Source organism: Thermobia domestica, chromosome 6 (assembly GCF_964235325.1).
Source record: "Thermobia domestica chromosome 6, izTheDome1.hap1.1, whole genome shotgun sequence".
In the NCBI taxonomy this organism is placed as follows: Eukaryota; Metazoa; Arthropoda; class Insecta; order Zygentoma; family Lepismatidae; genus Thermobia; species Thermobia domestica.
In genome coordinates this window covers 148809987-148833766 of record NC_137459.1, presented here as the reverse complement: position 1 = coordinate 148833766, position 23780 = coordinate 148809987, and the positions used below count along the sequence as shown (strand labels likewise).

Genomic DNA, 23780 nt, shown 5'->3' with positions numbered 1-23780 from the left:
GTTGGATCTTCAAGAGATGTATGATGTTCATTGAACAATTTACCAGTCCATCGATTATCCTGCTTGAATACATGATTAAGTTGACAAAGAAGAGAGTTTCACTTAAAAATCAACGTTATGAGATCACATTTATTCGCATTTAAGTCTCAAATTAATTCCATTGAATCATTGATGAATAATTATAAGTTTGTAATTAGCTTATGAATTTGTTGCACATGTAAATTAGTAATCTCATGAATACATGATTTCTTAAGCTGCGTTCAATGTAGTCTGGTTTTCCGATAATGATAGGGTAAATAATCAATTACCTGTTGAAAAACTAAATATCTATGTCTATCGTCTCATAAACGAAAGCTCGACATTTGTTTATATTCAGTTCTAAGCCAATAGAGTAAGCAACGAATTTACTCACATTCTTTCATGACTATGTTGTTTAATTTGTTTTCCTTGGTTTTCCTAAAGAACGCTTTCTCACGTGCTTTTCAAACATAGTTCAATTCACATCATGTATATTTCCTATGCAAGCCACATTATTGAGGCTAAGTCCTGCTATTTTTCAAATTATGCTTGAGAAAAGAGTCTGAAGTGGTTGGTATTTGCTATTATATTGAAGGATATTTGCATTAGATAGTTAATAAAACCGCACGATACCACTGCTAGAAGAATTTTATAAATATCATTTTGTTTTGTTACAATAAGCATATAAATCAATGTTATCGAGCAAATCATTATAAACATCTGTACAATTAAATGGCAATATATTTTTGATAAATATTTTTAAAATAGTCTGCTTACAAAACGCAGTAGCAAAGAAGAAAATAACGGTTACAGTAAAAATCGTTTGGAATAGAATGCGAACATCAATATTACAAACTACCGTATTCTTCTTCCCCACGACTTTCAAGAAAGGAAAAGAATATTGTCAAAAGAGATGCCGAGAAAGTAAGTGAAAAGGAGGAATTTAAGTCAGAAAAAAAAGTTCTTTAACTTTTTGTGGCGCACAATAAAAAATAAAAGAAAAGAAAGCAAATAAAATGAAAAGGAAAGATGATAGATGAAAGAAAAACACGTATCTTTTCCTCTATCACATTCATTTCTCATATCTAAACGTCATCACAAAGGGAAGGCTGAAAGAGATGAAACTTCTATAGCATTGGAAGGTATATATGGATGTAATTTTCACTAATAGTTGAACAGCAGTCTCATGAAGCATTATAAGAAGCGATGTATGGTGTATCTAAGTAATATGATTCGCTTAATACTATTCCACAAGTAATATATTACATCTCGTTGCACTATTTCTGACTTACAAGAATTAACTTGTAATACAAAAAGTATGAATATTATTATCTTGGAAGATTCATGGGAAAGATTTCTCTTTAATATCGTAAAATAAAATCTGACCACATCAGAATATAAATGAATAGTATTCATGAAAGTTATAGACCCTAAAGATCTTTTCAGAAATAGGCTAGTAAGCCATTTGGTAAACACATTTAAAAGGTGAAATTTTACTTGAAATGAAACTATTTTTTAGAAACAATTACTCCTTTCCCATAATTTCTATCTTCAGCGCAAACGGAGAGAACCAAAGTGAAGGAATTCTTGCCCTTGTTAACATGTGGTACCACCATATGCAATAAAAATGTCGCGTCTCCTTGAAGTGATATTTTATCAAAAATAACTCGTTTTACTTTATATATTCGAAGTTTTTGAGGGTTTCAAAATGATGAAACGTTACTGACAAACAAGAACGCATTAGGGGTGGGTCCAGGGGGTCCGGACCTCCACTGAAATCCCAACTTTTCTGTAAATTTAGCATACTTTTAGGTGTCATTTTAAAAACTTTTACAATAATTTATCCTAATATTGAAGTCGGACTCTTTAAATAGCTTTGAACCGCTCTTGAAATAAATTCCTGCATATATGCCTGCTGACAAATATATTTTCAATATATTCGTTAAATAATAAAGTAAAATAATTAAATTGGGAGCAAAAAGCTTCAACACGGGCTAACTTTTGCCCACTGCCAATATTATTAGAAGTTATATTAATAGCAAAAGCTCCTAGTCAGTGCTGAACCTTGAACTTCAGTCCGAACAGCAAGCCTATTATTTACAACTACATATGAAATACGAGTTGGAGTATTTTAACAAAACTTATCCAGCCTTTATCTGGCATGAAATTATTATATACACCAAACTGCACTCTCCTAAACTGTGTATCTAAACATGGCTCTACGTATCTACGAAGCAATGATTTTTTTTTGTCTCGAAATATGTGAGCAGGAAAGTCTAACAGCCAGCCATTTTATTTAAATCGTAATAAACCCTTCAACCGTGCGTTGACGTAAAGACGCAGCTTGGTCAACAGCTTGGTAAAGTGTTGGAAGAATGAAATCTCGATGTTCGTAGGTTCGAACCAATCCACTCACCAAAATATTTTATTCTTACGTAACGATGAAATAAGAAAGAAAAAATGTATAACCGTAAGACAAAACTTCAGCCAAGTCTGAAAAAAACAATACTAAAATAGTAACACAATGACGTCAACCAAGTATAAATTATTTCATGTAGCGTTTGGACGAAATTACAGCTGTCAGCGATTGTAGAAGTTAAAACAGGCTGATAGCTGTAATGCAGTCTAGACTTCTGAATGAATTTACTTCCTGAAAACTTCAGTCTCTTCATTGGTATGCAGTTAGTCATGGTAAAACCTTTCAATTGGAAGTTAAATGAGTTCTTACACAAACTAAAACAGTTTTAAATCAATAAATGGATATGTGTAAAAGTAGGTGTCTCTTATCCGTAGTTCTGAGTTCCTTTCACTTTGAAGCGACAAACGAGAGAAGAAAGTATGGTGATCGTCAACGAATTTTTCACGTATTATGGCCCCTAATACCGAAAAAAGTTATTTTTCGATACACGTCCGTCTATTCGTCCGTCAGTTCGCTACACTTTTCTGCGCACTTGCCTAGAGGCCATACCGTTCAACTTATCTGCACCAAGTTTTAGTTTAAAATTTTCATAGTATTTCCTATAGTTCTTTATTTCCCTCCTACTCCCAAAACAAGGGTAGTTTCCTGTACGATCAAAATAGAAAAAAATATTTTCTCATAACTGGCTCTAACGATCTTGTTTTCTTTCTTGTTTATAAATCAATATTCAATTAGCAATCCTATTTTGTAGTATAAGGCATTTATCTGAGAAAAATCTACCAGGGATAGCTTATGATTAGGGGTGATATTTTTCTCAGTGAATTTCTCAAAATGGAATCAAGCGTTTTCGTTCATATTTCATAAATAAATATTTCAGTACTAAACTGACAATACGGCATAAATTATTTGATCCGAAAAATGTACGAGGGGTAATTTATTCTGAGATTTTTCTCAACGATTTTCCCAAACACGACCTAAGAGATTTTGTTTATATTTCATAAATAAATATTTCATTAATAACAAGACATTATGGTATAACTCATTTGTCCTAAAAATGCAAAGATTAGTTTATTCTTGGTGGAGTGTGTTGTCTGGGCAATTTTCTCAAAAACGACTCAAAAGAGTTTATTCATATTTCAAAAATAAATATGTCATTAATAACCTGACAATATGGCAAAACTCGTTTGTCCTGAAAAAATATGCGAGGGGTAGTTTACTCTTGGGGGTGCTTTTCCTCCACGACTTTCTCAAAAAGAGTCAAGCAATTTTGTTCATACTCTGAAATAAATATTTCATTAAAAACCTAATAATACGAAATAACTCGCTTATCCTGAAAGAATCCTCAAGAGATAGTTTATTCGGGGAGTTATTTTTCCTCACGATTGTCTCAAAAATTACCCGGACAATTTTATTGATAATTCATAAATAAGTATTTCAGTAATAACCCTATGTTTTAATATAAGTCATTTCTATGAAAAAAGTCATTTCTATGGAAAACGACGGATAGTTTATTTTTGGGGTCAAGATTTTTCATGACAATTCTCTCGAATGACACGCGATTTATTTCTAATTTCGCAAATAATTATTTCCTTAATAACAAAAAGTATTTCTTAACTCTTTATCCGAAACACAAGAGGTATGTTACTCCTGGAGTGTTATTTTTGAACGATTTTCTAAAAAATGACTAATTTGATTTTCTCATATTTCATAAACAATTATTGGATTAATTGCTCTATTATATGTCTAATGAAAATGTGCTCAAAGTGTGAGTTAGTTTTGTAGTGTGGATTTTCTTCAATCCAAGTTTCTTATTCGATAATCTGATATTCGATGTATTTGGATAATATGATAATTTTATTCGTATTATCCAAACATACACTTCAGTAACAACTGCGACCAAATACGGTTAAAAAATTGAATTGAAAAAGTTTAATGCGTTGGCCCGTCCCCTGTAATTGTATATTTTTTTTAAACTCCCTACTTTTTTGTGGTAAACTAAGGTTTTTCTTTTTCGAGCTACAAAAGGGTTGAAGAAAATATGGTGATCGTGAAAATAATATATCAAATTCAGATGTCAACGGATTTATGTTTTATGGCGTCTACATATTGAAAATGTGATTTTTTGATACCCGTCCTTCCGGTCCGTCCGTTCGCTATACTTTTCTGTGCACTCGCCTAGAGGCCATACCGTTCAACGTATCTACACCAAATTTTAAATTAGTGTTTACGTAGTATTCCTACGGGAGATTTTTTAAATTTTTTTCCTGCCGCCTACAATAAGTGTGGTTTACTAACACCCGAAATTCGAAAAAAAGCTATTTTCTCAAAAGTGGTTTTAACAATTTTGTTTATTTTTTCATTAATCAATATTTAATTAACAACCCTATATTGCGGTATCAGATATTTCTCTTAGAGAAATTTACGAGCAGTAGTTTATTCTTGGAGGTGACTTTTTTTCGACGACTTCCTTAAAAAAGACTGGAATTTTGTTCGCACTTCAAAAATAAATATTTAACCTGACAACATGGTGTAAGTCAATTGACCTTAAAAATATATGAGTAGTAGTTTATTCTTGGAGTTGAATTTATTCCCAGTGAGTCTCTCAAACACGACCTATTGGATTTTGTTTATATTTCATAAAATATCAAAGAAATAGGGTGAAACTGAAAGATGTGCACAGACTTGAAGAGGTGATTCGTGACATCGAAAGAAGTCAAAAAGTCCTCATACAGTTTCTAAAATTCAGCGTCGTTTTCGAGATACAGGGTTACAACTTCAATTCCTAAATCGACTCATGACATTTAGAAGTTTCTGGAGGTGATTCCTGAGATCAAAACAAGGCAAAAAGTCTTGTTGCGGTTCTTTTTAAATTCAGATTTGTAATCGAGATAAAAGATTGCTAACTTGGAATCAAAAGTCGACTCCTGACAATTGGAAGTTAATACAAACATGTGGACAAATTTCGGAAGGTGGTTCCTAAGATAAAAACAAGCGAAAATGTCCTCTTGCCTTTTTTGAATTCAGCTTTGTTTTCGAGATACGGGGTTGCCAACTGAAATCGACTCCTGACAGTTGGAATCGAACACACACTTGTGCGCAAACATTGGAAGGTTATTCATGAGGTCAAAACAAGAGAAAAGGTCGTAGTTGTTCCCTTTTACAGACTAGGTTTTGGGGTTGATGTTGGATTCCAAGTTGGCAACACTGTATCTCGAAAACGAAGCTGAATTCGAAAACTGCAAGAGAACCATTTGCCTACTTTTGATGTCACGAATCACCTCCCGAAGTTTGTGAGCATCAGGTTCACCCTTAATGAAGCTTCTTTTCCAAAAGTTAACTGTTAACTTTAGGCATTGTTTATCTTTTTTAAATAACAAATGCAGTTATTAATTTTAAGGCAGAGAGCTACTTCTATGAGAATAGATCTTAAAAAAATAATTTTAAAACTTAGAGTTATGTTTTCGACACATTCCAGACAAGACCAGACATTTTACAAGCTATCTCATGTCCAAAGGTTTTGTTTCGTCTTATCTTGGATTTCACAAAGCGCGTCTCGTATCTTTCTCGAGACATGTCTCATCTCGTGCGCATTCGTTAACACTTGGGGCAGGATTATCTTTCTACTCAAAGCATTGTTTTAATAATGGTTGCATATTTATGATAATTGCCGTCAACATAAATTACAGTCCTTTCAGTTGAATTAATTGTTTATTATTATTATTATTATTATTATTATTATTATTATTATTATTATTATTATTATTATTATTATTATTATTATTATTATTATTATTGAAATTAAAATTACATGGAATTTCTAGTTTAACGTTGCACGATTATACACCTACACTGAGGGAGAATGATAATGAATGAAATGGTGAAAAGAAGAAAGTGGGAGGAAAATGAAAAAAACAAGAAAACCCATGTATACAGTATTTGTCCACCTCAAATTTTACTTGGCGCGAAGTGGAATCGAGCCACGGGCCCCATGCGCGAAAGGTGAACGTTCTACCACTCCTTTTTAATTCGTCCTAACGGGGATACTCAACTCTATTGCCAATGTTTTTATTCGATCCTTTGGTCATCTATATACGGTGCGGACATAAACACAGAAATATCAAGGATATGTAAAATCACAAAAGTTTTTTTCACTGGGAATGTAATCCGAGACCTCGTACACGAAAGGCGCACATGTATTGATAATTAACAGGACGTGATTCGAACCGGGTCTAATGTTTGGCAATTCCATGTCTTATCTTTACACCACCAACCCTTCCTACCACTGATCCACATTATTATTATTATTTCATATGTATAATAAAATAGTAAGAATTGGGAATATAATGGAAGTACTTATCTCAGCAACTAAGTTATTTTGTTTTGAAAATACTTGATTGTGAACAACGGCCCTTCTTGTTACTCTATTTTTCATTCGAAACAAATATATTATACTAAATGTTAAAACTAAATACTTCAAATTAATGAAAGCTGATTGCATGATTTTCTACTTCTTTTGTATATTATGAAAAACTCAGAATGGATAATTTGCGGAGCCAACTAGTGCGGTTGTAGCTTTATTTGATAAGGTTCCAAACCTTGCCTGGACAACTATCTTCTAAAAGTAAATACTACGTAGATATAAAAGCAGATTAAGTAGATAATAAAGCTAAAGTAGATAATAAAAATAGTTATTAAGAGAAAATCGAATTGGAAAGTGCAAACATTAATCTAATATTTTGTTATGGGGAAAACATTGACTATGGTAGTTCCTGTTGTTAATAACACTATATTTAATGACTATAAATACCTCATTTGGAACAGCATATTTCTTGGAGTTTGATAATGTTTACAACAATTTGAGCAATTACTGACTTAACGCGCTTTGCACACCCCCGCCAATTTATAAGACTCAGAAACAAGAATTGTGAAGTATCCTTCATGGAAAATAGTTTAGCACATAGAAAGAAATAATCATGAATTATAGAGCATACAATGATAGCGTTGGTGTTTAGTTCTCAGTTTTACCTTTATACAAGTTCAAATAGTATAAGATCACTGCCAGGGAGTGGCTTATTTATGATTTTATTTTTCAGTCTTACGAGGAGAAAGCAGAATTTGGCAAATGAATTTCGGGGCCATCTTTCGCGAGGTAGTAATGCACATTTAAAGTGTTGATACTACAAACTGATAGAAAGCAATGGCCAGAAATGCCGGAGAAAAAGCGTCTTAACATTTCCGACTCACCGCATATATGGTTTGGCCCGTAGAGATGTCAAGTGACAGCGTGGAAGAGTGAGGAGAATCTGCAAAGGGTCCCGGGTTCAATTCCGCGAAAGTTAACCTTTTTTTATTTAACCAATAACTTAACCATTTGTAACTGCAAGTAAAATTTTGTGAGCAGATGTTTATAATGCATAAAATAGTAGAAATGTTCAAATCAGTTGTAAAACAGTTTTATGTTAACCAGCAACAAAATGTAAACTATTTCGTAGATATATTGGCATCACGAGTTATATTATGGTTACCACAGTCGTTGTGAAAAAATGTTCTTGACGCTTCCTGTATATATCTGTGGACAGTGTATGAATTACAAGGAGGATGAGAGGGAAATCCCATTTGGTAATACTGGATGTATGCTATAACTAGGAGCGTCATTGCAGACTTCCCTTGGGGAATGGGGGCGGGGCAAGAGCAACACCGACATAAGATTTTCACATTTTTTACTAGTATACAGTATTAGTAAACAATCGATTAAAGTATCTCTATTTCGCAAGCTCTTGGGGGTTGGACAATTGTCCCCTACTGCCCCCATAAAGACGAAAATAAAGCTTGCCCGAGAGGAAATCGAACCGGGACCGTTTTCACGTGAGTCATAAATGCTCTTTTCTCTGCCATACCGTCGTCATTTGGTAACTTCACGCGTCGTATCATATGTGCATCGAGTCGAAAACTTTGAGACTGCTTTTCACCGGTATTTCTGGCTATTTCGCTCTATCAGTTTGCAATTTTAACACTTTAAATGTATATTTCTACCTCGCGAAAGATGACCCCGAAGTTCATTTGCCAAAGTCTGCTTTCTCCTTGTTAGCTCAACTCATTTTAAAACTTTCGAATGTATAACGCTCAGTAAAGCATGTTGCAGTTTTGGATAACGAGCGAGGTTAATTAGTTCCAACCGTCCGACTCAACCAACGTTTGGGCGCCTGTTCGTTCGTCTGCTCCATGACAGCTTCTCATAAAACACATTTCATTTTAATGAAACTAGTAAATGCCTTATTTTAGCTTATTATTATTATTATTATTATTATTATTATTATTATATGAATGTCTTTGGAGCACCGAAATTGTGTGAGACGAACCATGGTATGTAGAGGTTTAAGGTAAATGGTCATAGGGGAGGAAAAAACAGTATTTTTCTCTGCCTGACTCTCTAACGTAAAGATTGTGTGCTGAAGGTAAGAAGCATCATCAGATGAAGTGTATTCCAAGGAAACAGCTGCTGTGCGGATACATAGTGTCGAATATACAATACTATATAGATTGGATTATGAAAAGACAAATTTTCTTGACACTGAAATACAATTAGTTACTGTGTATGAATGCTGAGACGTGCTATTAACGCTGTGAATAATGAAATGCCCACTAACTTGTAAGTGGAAAGGTTTTACCCTATTGAACCATTTTCCTTAGCGACTATTCCAATAAGTTTCATTGAGTTGGTTGGACCTTTCAAAACCCTGGTCTGAACCTTAGAAATCACATGTAGAATAAATTGAAAATGAAAATGAAATCTTTGAGTTTTACGTCCCAGGTTATGCCGGTTAGGCTAAAGGAGACGGTGATAATGAGAGATGAGTGAAATGGTGGAATGAAGAAAGTGGGAGGAAACGGGATAACCCCGAGAAAACCCACGAGCACGGTGTTTGTCCACCACAAAGTTCACTTGGCGGGGGCTAGGATCGAACCCGAAGCCCCCAGCGCCAGAGGTGAACGCTCTACCACTGAGCCACCGCCCCCCCCTGTAGAATAAATTGAATTCATATCAGAGAGATGATTTCGATATCAATGCATATCTAGCTGACTACATCAATGATACAATGAACATAAATAATGCACCTGGTAAATATGGTAAAACATAGATTCTGCATCTTTCAGCAATTTATTAAAAGCTTATCTTACTGGATGCCGTGATCCTAGCACATGGCGAGTCTAGAGCTTAGCAATATCACAGTCTGTGGAGGATTTGTCCAATTAATTGTTGGTACATATTATATGTACATTTTTTTTTTAAAAAAAGATCTGAAAATTTTCACCTTGTACCTGTACAAACAATTACGAGACAAACAACGAACAGAAACCAGATGAAGAGTATGATAACATGTATTGGTAACAGAAACAGTTTAACCGTTCTTTTGTATGATGCACTGTGACGCCATAGACGGCATGATTGGGTCGGGTAAGACCAATTTTTGTGTATGAGTGTGTATGCGAAAGAGAAAAATTAAATGAAATCTTTGAGTTTTGCGTCCCGTGGTTATGGCAGTTAGGCTAAATAAGACAGTGATGATGAGAAGTGAATGAAATGGTGGAATGAAGAAAGTGGGAGGAAACGGAAGAACCCCGATAAAACCCAAGAGCACGGTGTTCGGCCACCACAAAGTCCATACGGCGTAAGCTGGGATCCATCCAGGGACCCCAAGCACCGGAGGTGAACTCTCTACCACTGAGCCACCGCGCCCCCATATGTGAAAGAGAAAACGAGTAGTAATTTATGATACGTGCAATAAGCTCTGTCTTTTTCAAACCAGGAAGGACATACACTATACTAAGCAATTTTAAAAATGATTAAATACAAACCCCAATCAAAAGATCGATTTAAAAAATATTGTCTATGTCTTTCGTGAACTACGAGGAGAACTTTTCAAACTAGAATTGTATTTTGTGTACAGCCTTTTTGGAAAAGATACAGAACTGCAATCAACACTTTTGATATATTGTCACACACTAACTTATTTACGGAACGAGCAGGCAGGAAAAATAAAACTTCGGTCAGGTCAAGCCGGGGCCACATTTAAATATTAAGAATAGGGAAAGCCAACAGAAAGTACAGTTGCTGTTCTCTAGTTTCTCATATTTTTTTTACATTTTATATCTAACTATATTATTGTATATAATTGTATTTTAGCAACCAATTAAATAAATAAATGTAAATGTAAATTAAACATGAAGTCCAAGCCATGTACACTATTATCAGAAATGAACTCTAGTTCTATAATAGATACAGAATTTGAATTAATTGTGTAATTTATTTCTCCATACTTTGTGTAATTGTGTAATTTATTTCTCCAATTCTGTGTAATTTATTTCTCCATTCTTTTAATTAGGTTGTTCGAATGTGTATAATCCTTTCTCAATCCCTTCAATATCTAGCCACTTGAACATTCATTCGAGCCATTTAAAAATGATTTCATTGTACTTAAAATTCGAAAAGTTACGTTGTGTGCGTTTCCCTTTATGCGTAGAATACACAGCCATGAGATGATAAACTAAAGATTTTTACTCTATCTAAGAAAAATAAACTCGAAAGGAATGACAGTGCTTCTACACGGCATGAAGAATCGAAATCTCCAATGATTACAGTGTTTGAAGGGAGCAAGGTGGCTGACTGGTATAATGCTCATTTCTGGTGCAAGGTTAAATCCATGGCCATTCGAGTTTCTGATGGACAGCATCGGGCCCCTGGGTTTTCTCGAAGATCTCGATTTCCTTAGTCATTCTCATTCCACCAAATTATTTCATAATCATTCATTTTCTCCTAAAAACACTTAAAGGACATGAGCGTGCAAAGTGAAATAAGAAGTTTCATTTATTATTATTATTATTATTATTATTATTATTATTATTATTATTATTATTATTATTATTATTATTATTATTATTATTATTATTATTATTATTATTATTATTACTTTTTCAATACTAAAGCTGGGATGTGATAGAAATAATTGTTATACTAGGAATAATGTTACATAATCAAATAAAGGGAAATTATGAAAGCTGCTTGAAAAGTCATAATGATGTGAAAGCAAATCGATTTAATGTTTTTTTACTAAACTCAATTTTACCTGTAAAATGTAAACAGTTCCCCAAGTGAGCAATCTAGTAACACGCCGTACTTAAGTAGTAGTATTATACTGTTTCAACATGTCCTTTACTAATTTTAGATAGAAATTTTCAATTAAAAGTGTGTAGAATACGTGGGTATTGAGCTTACATCCGTAATTAAATTCGGACACACAGAATTTTTTTTTTTTTAAAAAGAAATTAATCACTCCAACCATAAAACACTTCAACAAGACTTCTATACATTTTTTCTACATCAGTCATTCATTGGTTGACCCGAAAAATAATTTAATGAGAATTAGAGCAAGAAAAGGTGTATTCCAATATATCCTAATTTGTGATCATACTAAGGAAATTGAATACCAATATTTATTTGAAAAGTAACCTATTTACAGATGAAAGCAACACATTTAGGTACGTCAATATCTAAATACTGTGTATACAAACTTTGTATTATGTTGTCTATATCCAGGAAGGAATTCAACAATTATAGGAACACCATTTTTACGTAATACAATTTTTACATGAAATTTGAGTTAAAATCGGTCAGCTCGTTTCAAAATTACTGACGGAAGTACATGCAGTATATATGCCTTTTTTCATAACCTAACAATATCTAAGTTTCAATCAGGAATTATGTTTGACAAATAATATAGACGACTGTTCTCTTTCTCGTTACAGTTTACCTAAGATAAGGACAGAGAGTTTGGAATCTGAGAGATCGAAATTCAAGTTGCAATTGCAAAATAAGTTCTTTGATACGTTTTTAATTACAACGAACACATTGTCACTTGAAAACAATTGAACATTTTTTTGGTGTTGATTGAGGTGCTTCGAGGTCTTCGTTCTGTCATTTCAGTGGAATGTGAAAAAATCTAAATTGTCCACATTTTTACTGAATATACATCCTCGAAATACAATTCATGGATCCCTAAAAAGTGAGTTATATATACATATACTCCTGAGATACATTTCCTCTTTGCATTTAACCATATTCTTTGAGGAAACATTAGTTTTGCCACAAAGAATATGAATAGGGAGAAGTCCAAATTAACTTTACAAAAAGATCGCTCTGAGAGACCATTTCCATAAATACTCCAGTTCTTCTTCGTTTTCAGTAAACGCCAACCTACACACGTCTTTATGAATTTTTCTCTTTGAAGTTCTCGTTGTGGTTTTCAAGAATCCACAAATGGCGTGGTCTTTCCACTGTCAACTATATTCAGTTTAATTTTCCTTTCCCTCTTTCAAAGACCATGCTGGTACATTTCTTGCACTAGTTAATTTTCAATGTTTCCAACTAAGAAATTGAAGTGGAAACTTTGTTTCAACGTAGTCACTGGAAATCATTATATTTTATGTTTCAAAAACCACAATTTACATTCAAAATAGAAGACACTAAACGGTATTGTTGTTCCAAACCATCAAATAATTTACCTTCATATGAACATTGAGTTGCCTGGCTTGAAGCTTTCGAAAAATATTATCTTAAATTATTCTCTTCTTAAAGGGAATATTGCAACAACTTTCTACAATCTCTAGAGTACTGAAGTCGAATAATTGAACTTCATGAGCAAGGAAGAAATGACCACATCAAGTAGTTTAGGTAATAGCCAAACAAGTACACTAAAATATTGTTGCACTTTTAACCACATTTCCAGAAACGGGGTTATTTTCAGAGAAAAATCTAAACAAGTACTTTTTGTATAAGGCAATTATTAATTTCTGGACAATTTTGCTGGAAGTAACTAGATTTTTCTTTGCTAAACAACAAATTGTGTGTTTCTAAACACACGCATGAACTTTATTGATTTCTCTCCGACACTGGCATCGTTAAAATATAATTTTGAAATATATATTTATAAAAATAATAGTGATCAATAACTGGAAGAAAAGTCTCTCCTTCTTTGATAAATTTACTTTAATGTTATTGTATTTTTAAAAAATAATACTAAGCGTTTGAACTTAAGAGATTAGAGTATAGAGCGTGAAATAGGGAAGTTTACTTGTATACAAAACGTAGAATGCTTATGGGAAATTTCTGAATTATTTGTCTTGATAAATGAACAGGCCTAATACTTCAAATCAATGTGAATCAAAATTCACAACTCTTAAACTATAGAGAATGATTTTCTAATCAGTTATCTGTAACACTATTATGTTTCCATGTTTGTTACTAGTTATTCACCCTTCGCTAAACCACCAGAGCAGAAGTAGGTGAGATGACGAAACGAAGATAAGACAAAACTGTTTACATTTGACAGACACTTCGATTACATTCGATCTATTTTCACGTTCTTGATTCCACAACGGTTTAACAGCAGAGGGTGTCTATCAGTGTGTGGGGTGAGCGAAGTCCAGTAAACAGCTTTGTTTTATTCCAGTAATGTCATCGCTCGTTTTATTTTTCCTCAGGAGGTTAACAGAGGTTGAATTAAAAATAGTCCTCTTATTTATTATCACAACAAGCAGAAAACATCTAAAAATATTTTGTAAATGCAATTCACTAATGGCATAGATTAACTAAGTTCACATTAATGTCCTTCTATCTCAACTATTTGTCTTCAATCCACATGCGTTATATTATATCATTCTGTATGTTGCTATTATGAATGCAAGTTTTACGAAAGAAAGGCTTTAAACACTAGCAAATACCATTTTAATACCGACTGTCATTATTCTTTCACAAACCTACTCCGAATAAAACAAATAGGAAAAATTTGATTCCTTTTGCCGGAACTTCTGACTCTGAGAATACTGTGGCGTCTTGTGATAATAAGCAGTATTCACTTGTGTTACGTTTCAAGTGATTTTTATAGTTATTTCTCCAAAGAAAATACTTCTGAAACTCACGACAACACAATTTCGCTTCTCTAATATTTTCCTAAAATATTATTAGTAGAACTATACGTTGCTACATTATATTCTCCTAGTTTTATAAAAGGAGAAAAGTGTGTAAATATTTAGCATACAAATAAGTTAAAATTTCTGATGGCAGTTTCAAATAGCACAAATGCAGTGCCTGCTAAGGGGCTCGGCGCTAACTAAACAAGGTATTGTATATTAAAACTTCTTAATAATACTTATTGCAATATTTTTTTTTTCAAACCATGTTACTAATTGATAGATAGTCACGTAATGTCACATGGCAACAAGTGGAAAGTACAAGCCATTTATACTTTGTAGTATTGAGGTGCACATTATTTCTCTCTCTGTCTCTCTCTCTCTCTCTCTCTCTCTCTCTCTCTCACACACACACACACACACACACACATATATATATATATATATATATATATATATATATATATATATATATATATGTAAAATTGCAGAATATCTTTTTCAGAATGTAAAATTCTCTATTATATCACATAGGCCTATGTAGAAGTTCAATATTTAAAGTAAGCACTTATTGTTTTAAGCTGTTAATATTCCAGAATGAATCTAAGAATTATGCATGATGTCAAATCTACAGGCAACAAGTCCTATGAACCTTTCATTAACTTTAAACCACTTTCAAGTCAGAAAGATAAGTTTTAAAAAAAGTAAGTTACTTTATTTAAAATTAAGTATCAAACAACACATTATTTAGGGCGATTTGAAACTTGTAATTCCTGAACTGACAGAGCGTGACATTAGTATGTAAGTTAGAAACATGTATTTGGTAATTAATTACTCATTATGTATGAATAGGGAAAACTTAGAATGCGTAACTAAGTTAAATATGCTTACGAATGATCAGTGGCTAATCTACACGTACATAATAAATTACTATCAAGCGTAATCTTCGTTTCAAAGTTCAAAAAAATATGTGAACAACTCATTATTATTCAGATATATATATATTTTTTTTAATGGAAGTAGTTCGTAAAATAAATAAATAAAGGAAAATTAAAACAATACAAAAAGGTGAACATTTGTTTAAATTCTTTTACTGTTTACATCTTCAATAGGTATGTTTCATTGAATATACTCCTATCTTATTCAAGTAAAGCTTTCATACGATTTATAGAGAACTTAAAGTACACGCTTCCAAATAATTTGAAGTTCAAAATTAAAATTCAAAATACTCATTGGCTTTAATTGAACACAATATTATTTATGTAATTTTATGTTTATTGTGTGCGTTTCTACACCGAGAGTTGAACTCGGTTATCCTGCAGAAAAGAAAAATCATTAGGCACTTAGCAACAAAGACGTTGTTTTTCACTAAATATAACTCTTTAAGTCTATGGCCTGTGGAATCCAAGCTTAAATGCCACATTAACAAAAGCTATCCATTTACTTTTGTCCTTAGTCTAAAGGATCCAATTTCTACTTTGCATTCCTATTCCTGCGGGAATCATCATAACATTGTCTCCTCATTTGTGCCTAATTTTCTTTTTCCGGATAGATATCCATTTTAAATGTTGAAAGCATGTTTACTATCTTCCATTCTGGCAACGTAATCTGCCCACCTGAGCCTACTAAACTTAATGATCGTTACAACGACTTCATGAATATGTCAAGCATACAAAACTAAATCTATTAAGTAGTTTTGTACTTCCGTTCCTTTTTGAAGTACGTAAACACATGAAATTGTTGCGAGTCAAGTATTCTGATTTATATGCATTAAATTTAAATTAACGGTACTCACGAGTCCCGCAACCATTTTCACATTTTTATTTTCATCATCACCGAATTAGCATCACCGAAAATCAAACCCAAACTAACATCCTTAAAGATACTTATAGTAATCATTAAACTAAACGATACGTATCAATGAATTGAAATGTACGAGATTCGTTAAGTAACTGATGTGTGCAGCTCAATAGTTTAACAATTTAAATATGATTTCCAAAATTCAAAAAAAAAGAAAAGAAAAAGAAAGAAAAAGAAAAAGAAAAAAAGAATGAACTAGGTATCTGGAAAATCGCTGTCTTTTAACTTATTTGCATTATTTTCTAGCATCTGAAACATTTTTCTAAATTAACAGGATTGGCAATTAAATTTACAGAATGTAAAATTGTCAGCAATTACAAATAGCAATGTAGCCTATAAATAACATGAATTTTGTTATATCTGAGTGTTTTGAAATTGAGTCATTAAAAAGTTATTAGAGTTTGTTCGAATAAAGGAACTTACCGATAGTTATATTTTTTTCTGTACATACTCGTTGTGTTAGTTCTCGAATTTAATCAAACTTTATATCAAAATAATACACATATTTTCTAATGTGAATATATTTAGTTATTTTGTCAATATTGTCCTAAAATATGAATTGTTTAATATATATGACTTAGTTATAAACTGAAATTATTCACATCAGTAAAGAGCTCGAAATAGTGTAATTTCATGTTTTATAGACCTGTATGATGCACGATGATAAACAATATAACTAATATAAAATAGGATTTTTCCAATCAAATTAAACACTTTTTCTTCACATTTTGAACATGTAAGACTCGTTTCCACGTGGCACATTCCAACGCAAATCACTTCAATGTTGGAAGCGCAAAACAGGGAATAAAAGACGTATCAAGCGCAAAGAATGGTAAAAACTTGACACGTCAAATATTATTTTCGTATTTTTCTTCTTGAAAAATTATTTAAAATGATATTTGTGTAAACGACATGCAAGATTATAACAATTTACGACTAACTAACTCTCACAAATACAACGATATGACTTACTATTTATTGTTCGATATGTATGTTTGTTAATTCTGCAATAGATATAAATATTTTAATTGCCCGAATTAAACACTAAAGAAAAAAGTAGAAAATGAAAATCAACATAGTGGAAAAAGTAAGATTTCTAATGGAGATTTACAATAATATTTTGATCAACAAATAATAGAATATTATCATTTAACGCAAATTGTAAAAGTGTGGAGATAAATCTATAACAAACCTGAAGTAATTTGAATCCATTTTGCACTGTATGCATACCCACTAACAAATGTCAGTATAGAAAATACTTTAATCGAATACGTTAGTAATATATTCGAAATTTTAAATTACTACTGTCGTTATAAATGCAATATCCATGAGTGAAAACATGTTTGTCATTAAACTGATAAAAAAAAAATAAACTCTTGAGTAAGAATTACTTTTAAAATTTTGTTTAAGTATATATGATAATCGTATTTCAAAAACCAATAAATGTAAACATGTACGCTGCTAGCAATAGACAGATGTTTCGATTCGAAAGATATAATGGATCATGATGTATTATTAACACTAAGATACTGGTGATTTCAAACGTAAATGAAAATAGTTTTGGATAAAATGAAACAATATGATAGTCTTCAAACCAAATGACGTAAAAGTCATTAAATTTGTAAAAAAACCTAAATGTCAACGAGAAAAATTTATTGTTCTATAATCCTTTCAATTGTGTATAAGTAATTCGAATATTCAAGGGGCCGTGTTGCATGAATAAATATCATAGTAAATCATTTTTCTAGCTCCAACCATGCTTATAATTTTATTTTTTAATTTTAATTTTATTTTTATTTATTTATTTTATTTTATTTTATTTTATTTTACAGAAAGTGCATTATTTTATATGCGGTACCCTCAGAGTTTTCTTACATTTTAAAGAATCGTAATCAAAAATTATTTTGGAAAATGAATAAGAAACGTTCCAATTTTCCTTGTTCAAAATCATTTTGTCATACAGAAAAGCTGTGAAAGAAAAGCTAGAAACTTGGAGATAAGAGATAACTCATAGCAAAGTTGTTTACGTTATAGGTAATCGATTAAATATGGAATATGAAATTCGTCAATTCATTTGAATTTTAATTCATTGCAATTGCAGGTTAAAATAGGTATCTTCACAATAGAATGTAGCTTTCGTTACGCACTATACATACATATCTTTATTTCCCTAACCGAATTTATAAAATCAGAAAGTAAACTGAGAAATGTTTGTATCAACTAATCTACAAAGTAATGTAAAATGTCCATTATTAATTTAATTCTCGCTTAGAGGGCAGGCTTAGTAGTTATATCATTGCTAAAAGATAATGCCGCTTAAACTATATTGAAAACATAAAGTCAGAATATGTTATTGTTTGCAGGATTTTATACCATATAGTTTTACAACAAGTTTTCTCATTTGTAAGTGTTGCTAAATAATTATCATTTTCTTTCATTGTCAGGTACAAAAGTGAGACAGGGATAAATATTCAATAGTTAATTCTATAGCAGATAAAAGTCCATGCCTCAAATGAATACTATTGAATACTATTTCAATGAATAATGTCAGATGCATACATGTTTGCTCAATTTAATATAAAATGATATTTAGCTATAAATTAATTGGGTCTGAAAAGAGAACTTGTGTCTGTTTGGCAATAGTATATAACTTAAACTTCCACATTTTAATTTGATAAGAGATCTCCAGCTGAATGTGGTCATCTCAAGATTGAATATGGACCCTGGGAAACTTGATACTGTATATAAGGGGGATAAAAGTACTTTTAGAGAAAGACATATGTTATTAGTTTTATACTTTGGTTTTAATTGAAGATGTTTTGCTGTCAATTACAATAAGTAAATCTAACTTTTTAAATTTAAAGGACGAACTTTTATGTTGATGTAACAATACAGTGAATTGTTGACTGTAATTAGCACTTTAGAGAACAACAATTAGCGCTAAAATTTCGGGATAAAAACGTGATTTATGATATTTGCATTAAAATGAGATTGCAGGGGGAAAAGTTAATTTCACGCTGTGATACCACACTAGTACTGCAGAAACATGAAATTAAGTGAGAGGAGATGAAAATTGTCTTATCGTTCATCGTGTGTTAAGGGTCCAGCAAAAATAATAGTAAATGGCGGAAATGGAGAGTGGCTCTACGCGTCGTAATTTAAAAGTGGAAATTGATGGAATGTTCACAACAGAATGCGATGCGAACTTGGGAGTTCCGCATACTCCTTCGTTCCTGCGTGTGAGTGAGTCGCGGGGGAAACAAACAATTCTCCGAAGCAGAGCGAAGGAGTGAAGTAGAGAGGGAGAGAAAGTGCGTGAGAGAAAGAGATAGTGAGTGTGTAGATGTGAAAGGGAAAGAAGGCTGCTCGAGGAAATCAAATCAATAATATAACAATAAAAATGCTCTAGGTAAACAAATGGAAACCTGAGCGACGAAGCGATCTCTCACATGATACACTAGCAATTTCGTTCATAAGATTCGTGTTCCGCAAAAGAGCAATCGATGACGAGCATCCTTCACTACATCGTAGTAGCACATGTTCGGCTGCATATGAGCAGTGAACGCGAGCTGCAAAATCATTTTGCGCTAAGTGAAGTTTGGTCATCTACAGTAGTGTAAATACTTCTCTATCGTTTCTACTGCATACTATCATTTCTACTACTATTTCAACATTGGCATAAGTACATATTAATTACACAAAGCTACGAATGGTTAGTGAAGTAGTAAAAATATATATATGTTTAGATAGTGTAATGTGATTCTTACCTTGTATCTGTGATGGTAGTTATGGTGAAAGTGGTAGTGGTGTTAGTAGTAGTAGTAGTAGTAGTAGTAGTAGTAGTATTGATAGTTGTTGTTGGTAAGTGGTGTTGGTAGTAGTATGGTGGTGGTTATATTCTCTGCTGCAGTCTTACTTCTCTATCTGAGAGTTCATCCTCGACCCGCGATCACAACCCTCCGACTCTCTGGACTCTTAGAGCGCTCACACGCTGGCCGAGAAGGAATCATAACCAACTATAGTCTAAAACTCTTATATGGGGCCGATCAAGTGGAAAACTAGAAGGACCTCGCGTAGCGATTGGCTCGCCAAGACCTAGGTGCGGGGGAAGCCCTTCCCTTCTCCACCCACGTTCAGGTCCGGAGCGCGAATGGCGAGATGCCGAGCTGGGCCATCGATCCCGCGCCGCCTGGCCCAGCCCGGAAACCAATGACGTACTCTACGTAGCCGATATGTTCATGGCAGATGATAATTCAAGAGGCGAAGAGCGAGAGGGAGGCCGAATTTTAGAATGGAACCTCTAGGCTCGAATGGAGGAGAGCACGAGAGATTCCCCAACCCCCACCCGATCCGTCCAGAACACGTGCCTAGTTTCATTCACAGTTTCTGTGAAGATGGGGAACTGGGTTTGAACCCTCAAACTCTTCAGTGATCTGAGCGGTTTCTTTAAACTAGCGATAGTTTTGTATAAAATACGTATAATATACAGTTCCATTGTTTATTAGCATTTTATTCATTATAATTTTACAAAACTTAAGATTACTTGTTACGATATGAAAAAAACGTCCTTTCGAAGTATAAATGAAAATAAATCTGAACAATATGTATTTTAATTGCAATACCTATTAAATCTTGCATATTTCTAGCTATGTATCCCTCAGAATGTAGCCAAAAGATTAGTACATATCGTCATTATTCTGGCAGAGTAACTCAGTACAAAATATTAATTTGAGCTGTTTTAAAGTTTGAAGTCATTCCCAAAATCTGTTTGACAACATTAATTAATGCAACACTTCATTTTATTTATTTATTTTTTTTACAACTCTTACCTGCTCTTACATATAATTTTAGAGTTTTAGCGTAGACATTTTGGTTATTAACTTGATGGAGTTAGTGACTTCTGCCTGCAAAGCTTATAGTTGATTTCAAAGAAAATGATCGGTTTCTTGTGGGTAAATGCTTACTATACTCGCCTCCAATGCGGTCCGTAGTTGGGGAGGCTCAGTCCTCCTGAAACTTTCAGTTGTTTGTAAGTGTATGTGTATGAATACAAAGTGAATTCAAGTCAGTCCCCTCAAAAATAATCTCGTCCATTTGTCTTAATGTTCTGGCTACTTTTCTGCTCCCATCCCAGAGGTCCGGTTTTGACTTTCGGTGGTAAGCCATGTGGTTTAAGTTCACGTTAAATTTGAATCCACATCTGATATAATGATTACCGAAAGGGGAAATAAACCTCTAGAACAATCGAGAGAGAGTTTCATGATATCTGAAGAATCCATGTCATTTCAGCATATGTGTTCGATTCATCACTAAGTATTTATTACTTACTTAGAATATTTATATTTTCGAAACTGACAAAGGAGAACTAATTACGCAAATTACTGTATAACAGAACAGACGTGCCGTAAAATTAATCAAAAGCAACCAATATTAGTGTTCGATCCATAGCTTTTGGGTTCGCTGAGATAATTAGTAACTCTCCTTGTTGCCATTTAAGTCAAAGTTTAGCCTCCATCAACGGAGGGGGTTACAAGTAAAAATATTTGAAAACAACCTATATTCGTGTCCAATCCATAGGTTTAGGGGGTCGCTGAGATTAATAGTGACATTTTCGGTTCCGTTTAAGTTCGGGAGGTGAGAAAGGGTAGAGGTGGAAAGGGGATTACATTACGGATTTTTGTGATTACAGGGGGCCGCGGTGGCTCAATGGCGCCGGTTGGTGTAGCCGAGTGGCCTGTCGTGTCTAGTAGTCCTGAAAAGTGGTTGCAATAGAAAATAAATCAGGAAGTTTAAAAAAAATGGTAGAGCGTTCACCTCTGGTGCTTGGGGTCTCGGGTTCGATCCCTGCCCCCGCCAAGTGAACTTTGTGGTGGACAAACACCGTGTGCGTGGGTTTTTTCGGGGTTCTCCCGTTTCCTCCCACTTTCTTCATTCCACCATTTCATTCATTACTCATCATCACCGTCTCCTTTAGCCTAACCGGCATAACTGTGGGACGTAAAACTCACAGATTTCATTTTCATTTCATTTTTTTGTGATTACACTTTCATTGAATTGTGTATCCTAAGGGGAGAATGTGTTGAAATACCATTCATCTATATATTCTTCCTGTGCGAAGAACGAGCACTTCAGGTAGTTCTTATATAAAGCATCACCAAAACGCTGTGGTACAATGCCATTATTTTTGTCTATCATTGCTATGAGGAGTGCTTCTCAACCTTTTTTGACCGACGATACACTTTACTGAATGCCCACCACATCCTTGTTTGAGTTTATATTAATAAAAATGCAAATTACAATAGTGTAAGCCTATCAACTTCAATAAAGTAGTAACTCTCTGTAGTACTTAAGCATTGCTGTTGAAGCTGGAAGTGTTGATTGATACAGTTTGTCTCGAAGTTTATTTTAATTACTCACTAAATATTTCATTACTTTTAAGTTCTTAAATTGTGGGTCACACCCTGTGGGACTACGTAACACACCTATATTTTGCGACACATCGGTTGAAAATCACTGACTATGGATATTACTTACAGTAGTTAGATTTTTAAATTCAACATTTTATAGAACTATTTACTTTTTCTGACCTCCTTCACACATAGAAGTTGGAAGTGTGCAGTTGGTATCCTGATACGATCACGTTTTATGACCAGCTTGAGATTCGGTAGTTAAAACAACATTTCCATCCTTATTGATAGATGGATGGATTAAAGTTTACTGTCCCTTTCAACAGCGAGCGAACGGGAAATCAAAACCGGGTCTTCTGAACCAAAGACTCGTAAGCTAACCACATAGCCACGAAGGAGCTATCCCTTCATTCTTATTATGTTTATCATAATGCATTATATGGTCACTTCTTTTGTTCAAAAACCGTGTGCGTGGGTTTTCTCGGGGTTCCCCCGTTTCCTCCCACTTTCTTCATTCCACCATTCCATTCATTACTCATCATCACCGTCTCCTTGAGCCTAACCGGCATAACCGTGGGACGTAAAACTCAAAGATTTCATTTCATTTAATTTCTTTTGTTCAAAGTTGTATTGTATATATCGTCGCATGAGAACCAGAGGAACGTAACTCCATTTTTGTAGGTTTACAGGCTAGAAGACAAAAATATTATTTTCTTAGAAATATGTGTTTTTAATGAGATGGTAATTGAGCTACATTACAACAGATGATTGACAAGGAGAAGAGATGCCGTTACGTTCAATTTACACCAAGTGGGGCTTTCAAAATTATGTCCAAACATGAAGAAAACGAAAACCGATTTTTAGGAGCTACATTCCTCTGGTTCTAATGTGACGATATTACATAGCATTCTATCTAGTTGAGAAGCACACAGGAAAAAAAAAGTATTTTACAGATATGAGCACCCTATAGGTATACCGACTGAAGAAAAATCGTAAGAATTACACTAACATGGCAACACTACTTCCACAATTACGGAAGTATTGTGAGAATCATAGTTCTTTGCAGACTATTATAGTTGATGCTTGATAAACATTCTGGTTCAAAATAA

At 33.4% G+C, this 23780-nt stretch overlaps 1 protein-coding gene across 3 annotated transcripts in view; it reads right to left on the bottom strand.

The window, feature by feature from the left end:
• LOC145688260 (uncharacterized) overlaps positions 1-20453 on the bottom strand; it is a 627005-nt gene extending 606552 nt beyond the window's left edge. Inside the window, exon 1 of one of the 3 annotated variants that reach the window (XM_081762232.1) lies at positions 20032-20453. The gene's annotated coding sequence lies outside the window, so the exon portion shown is untranslated. The remainder of the gene's footprint in view (positions 1-20031) is intronic. The other 2 variants (XM_081762231.1, XM_081762233.1) reach the window with 2 other exon arrangements.
• Between the last annotated feature and the right edge of the window lie 3327 nt (positions 20454-23780).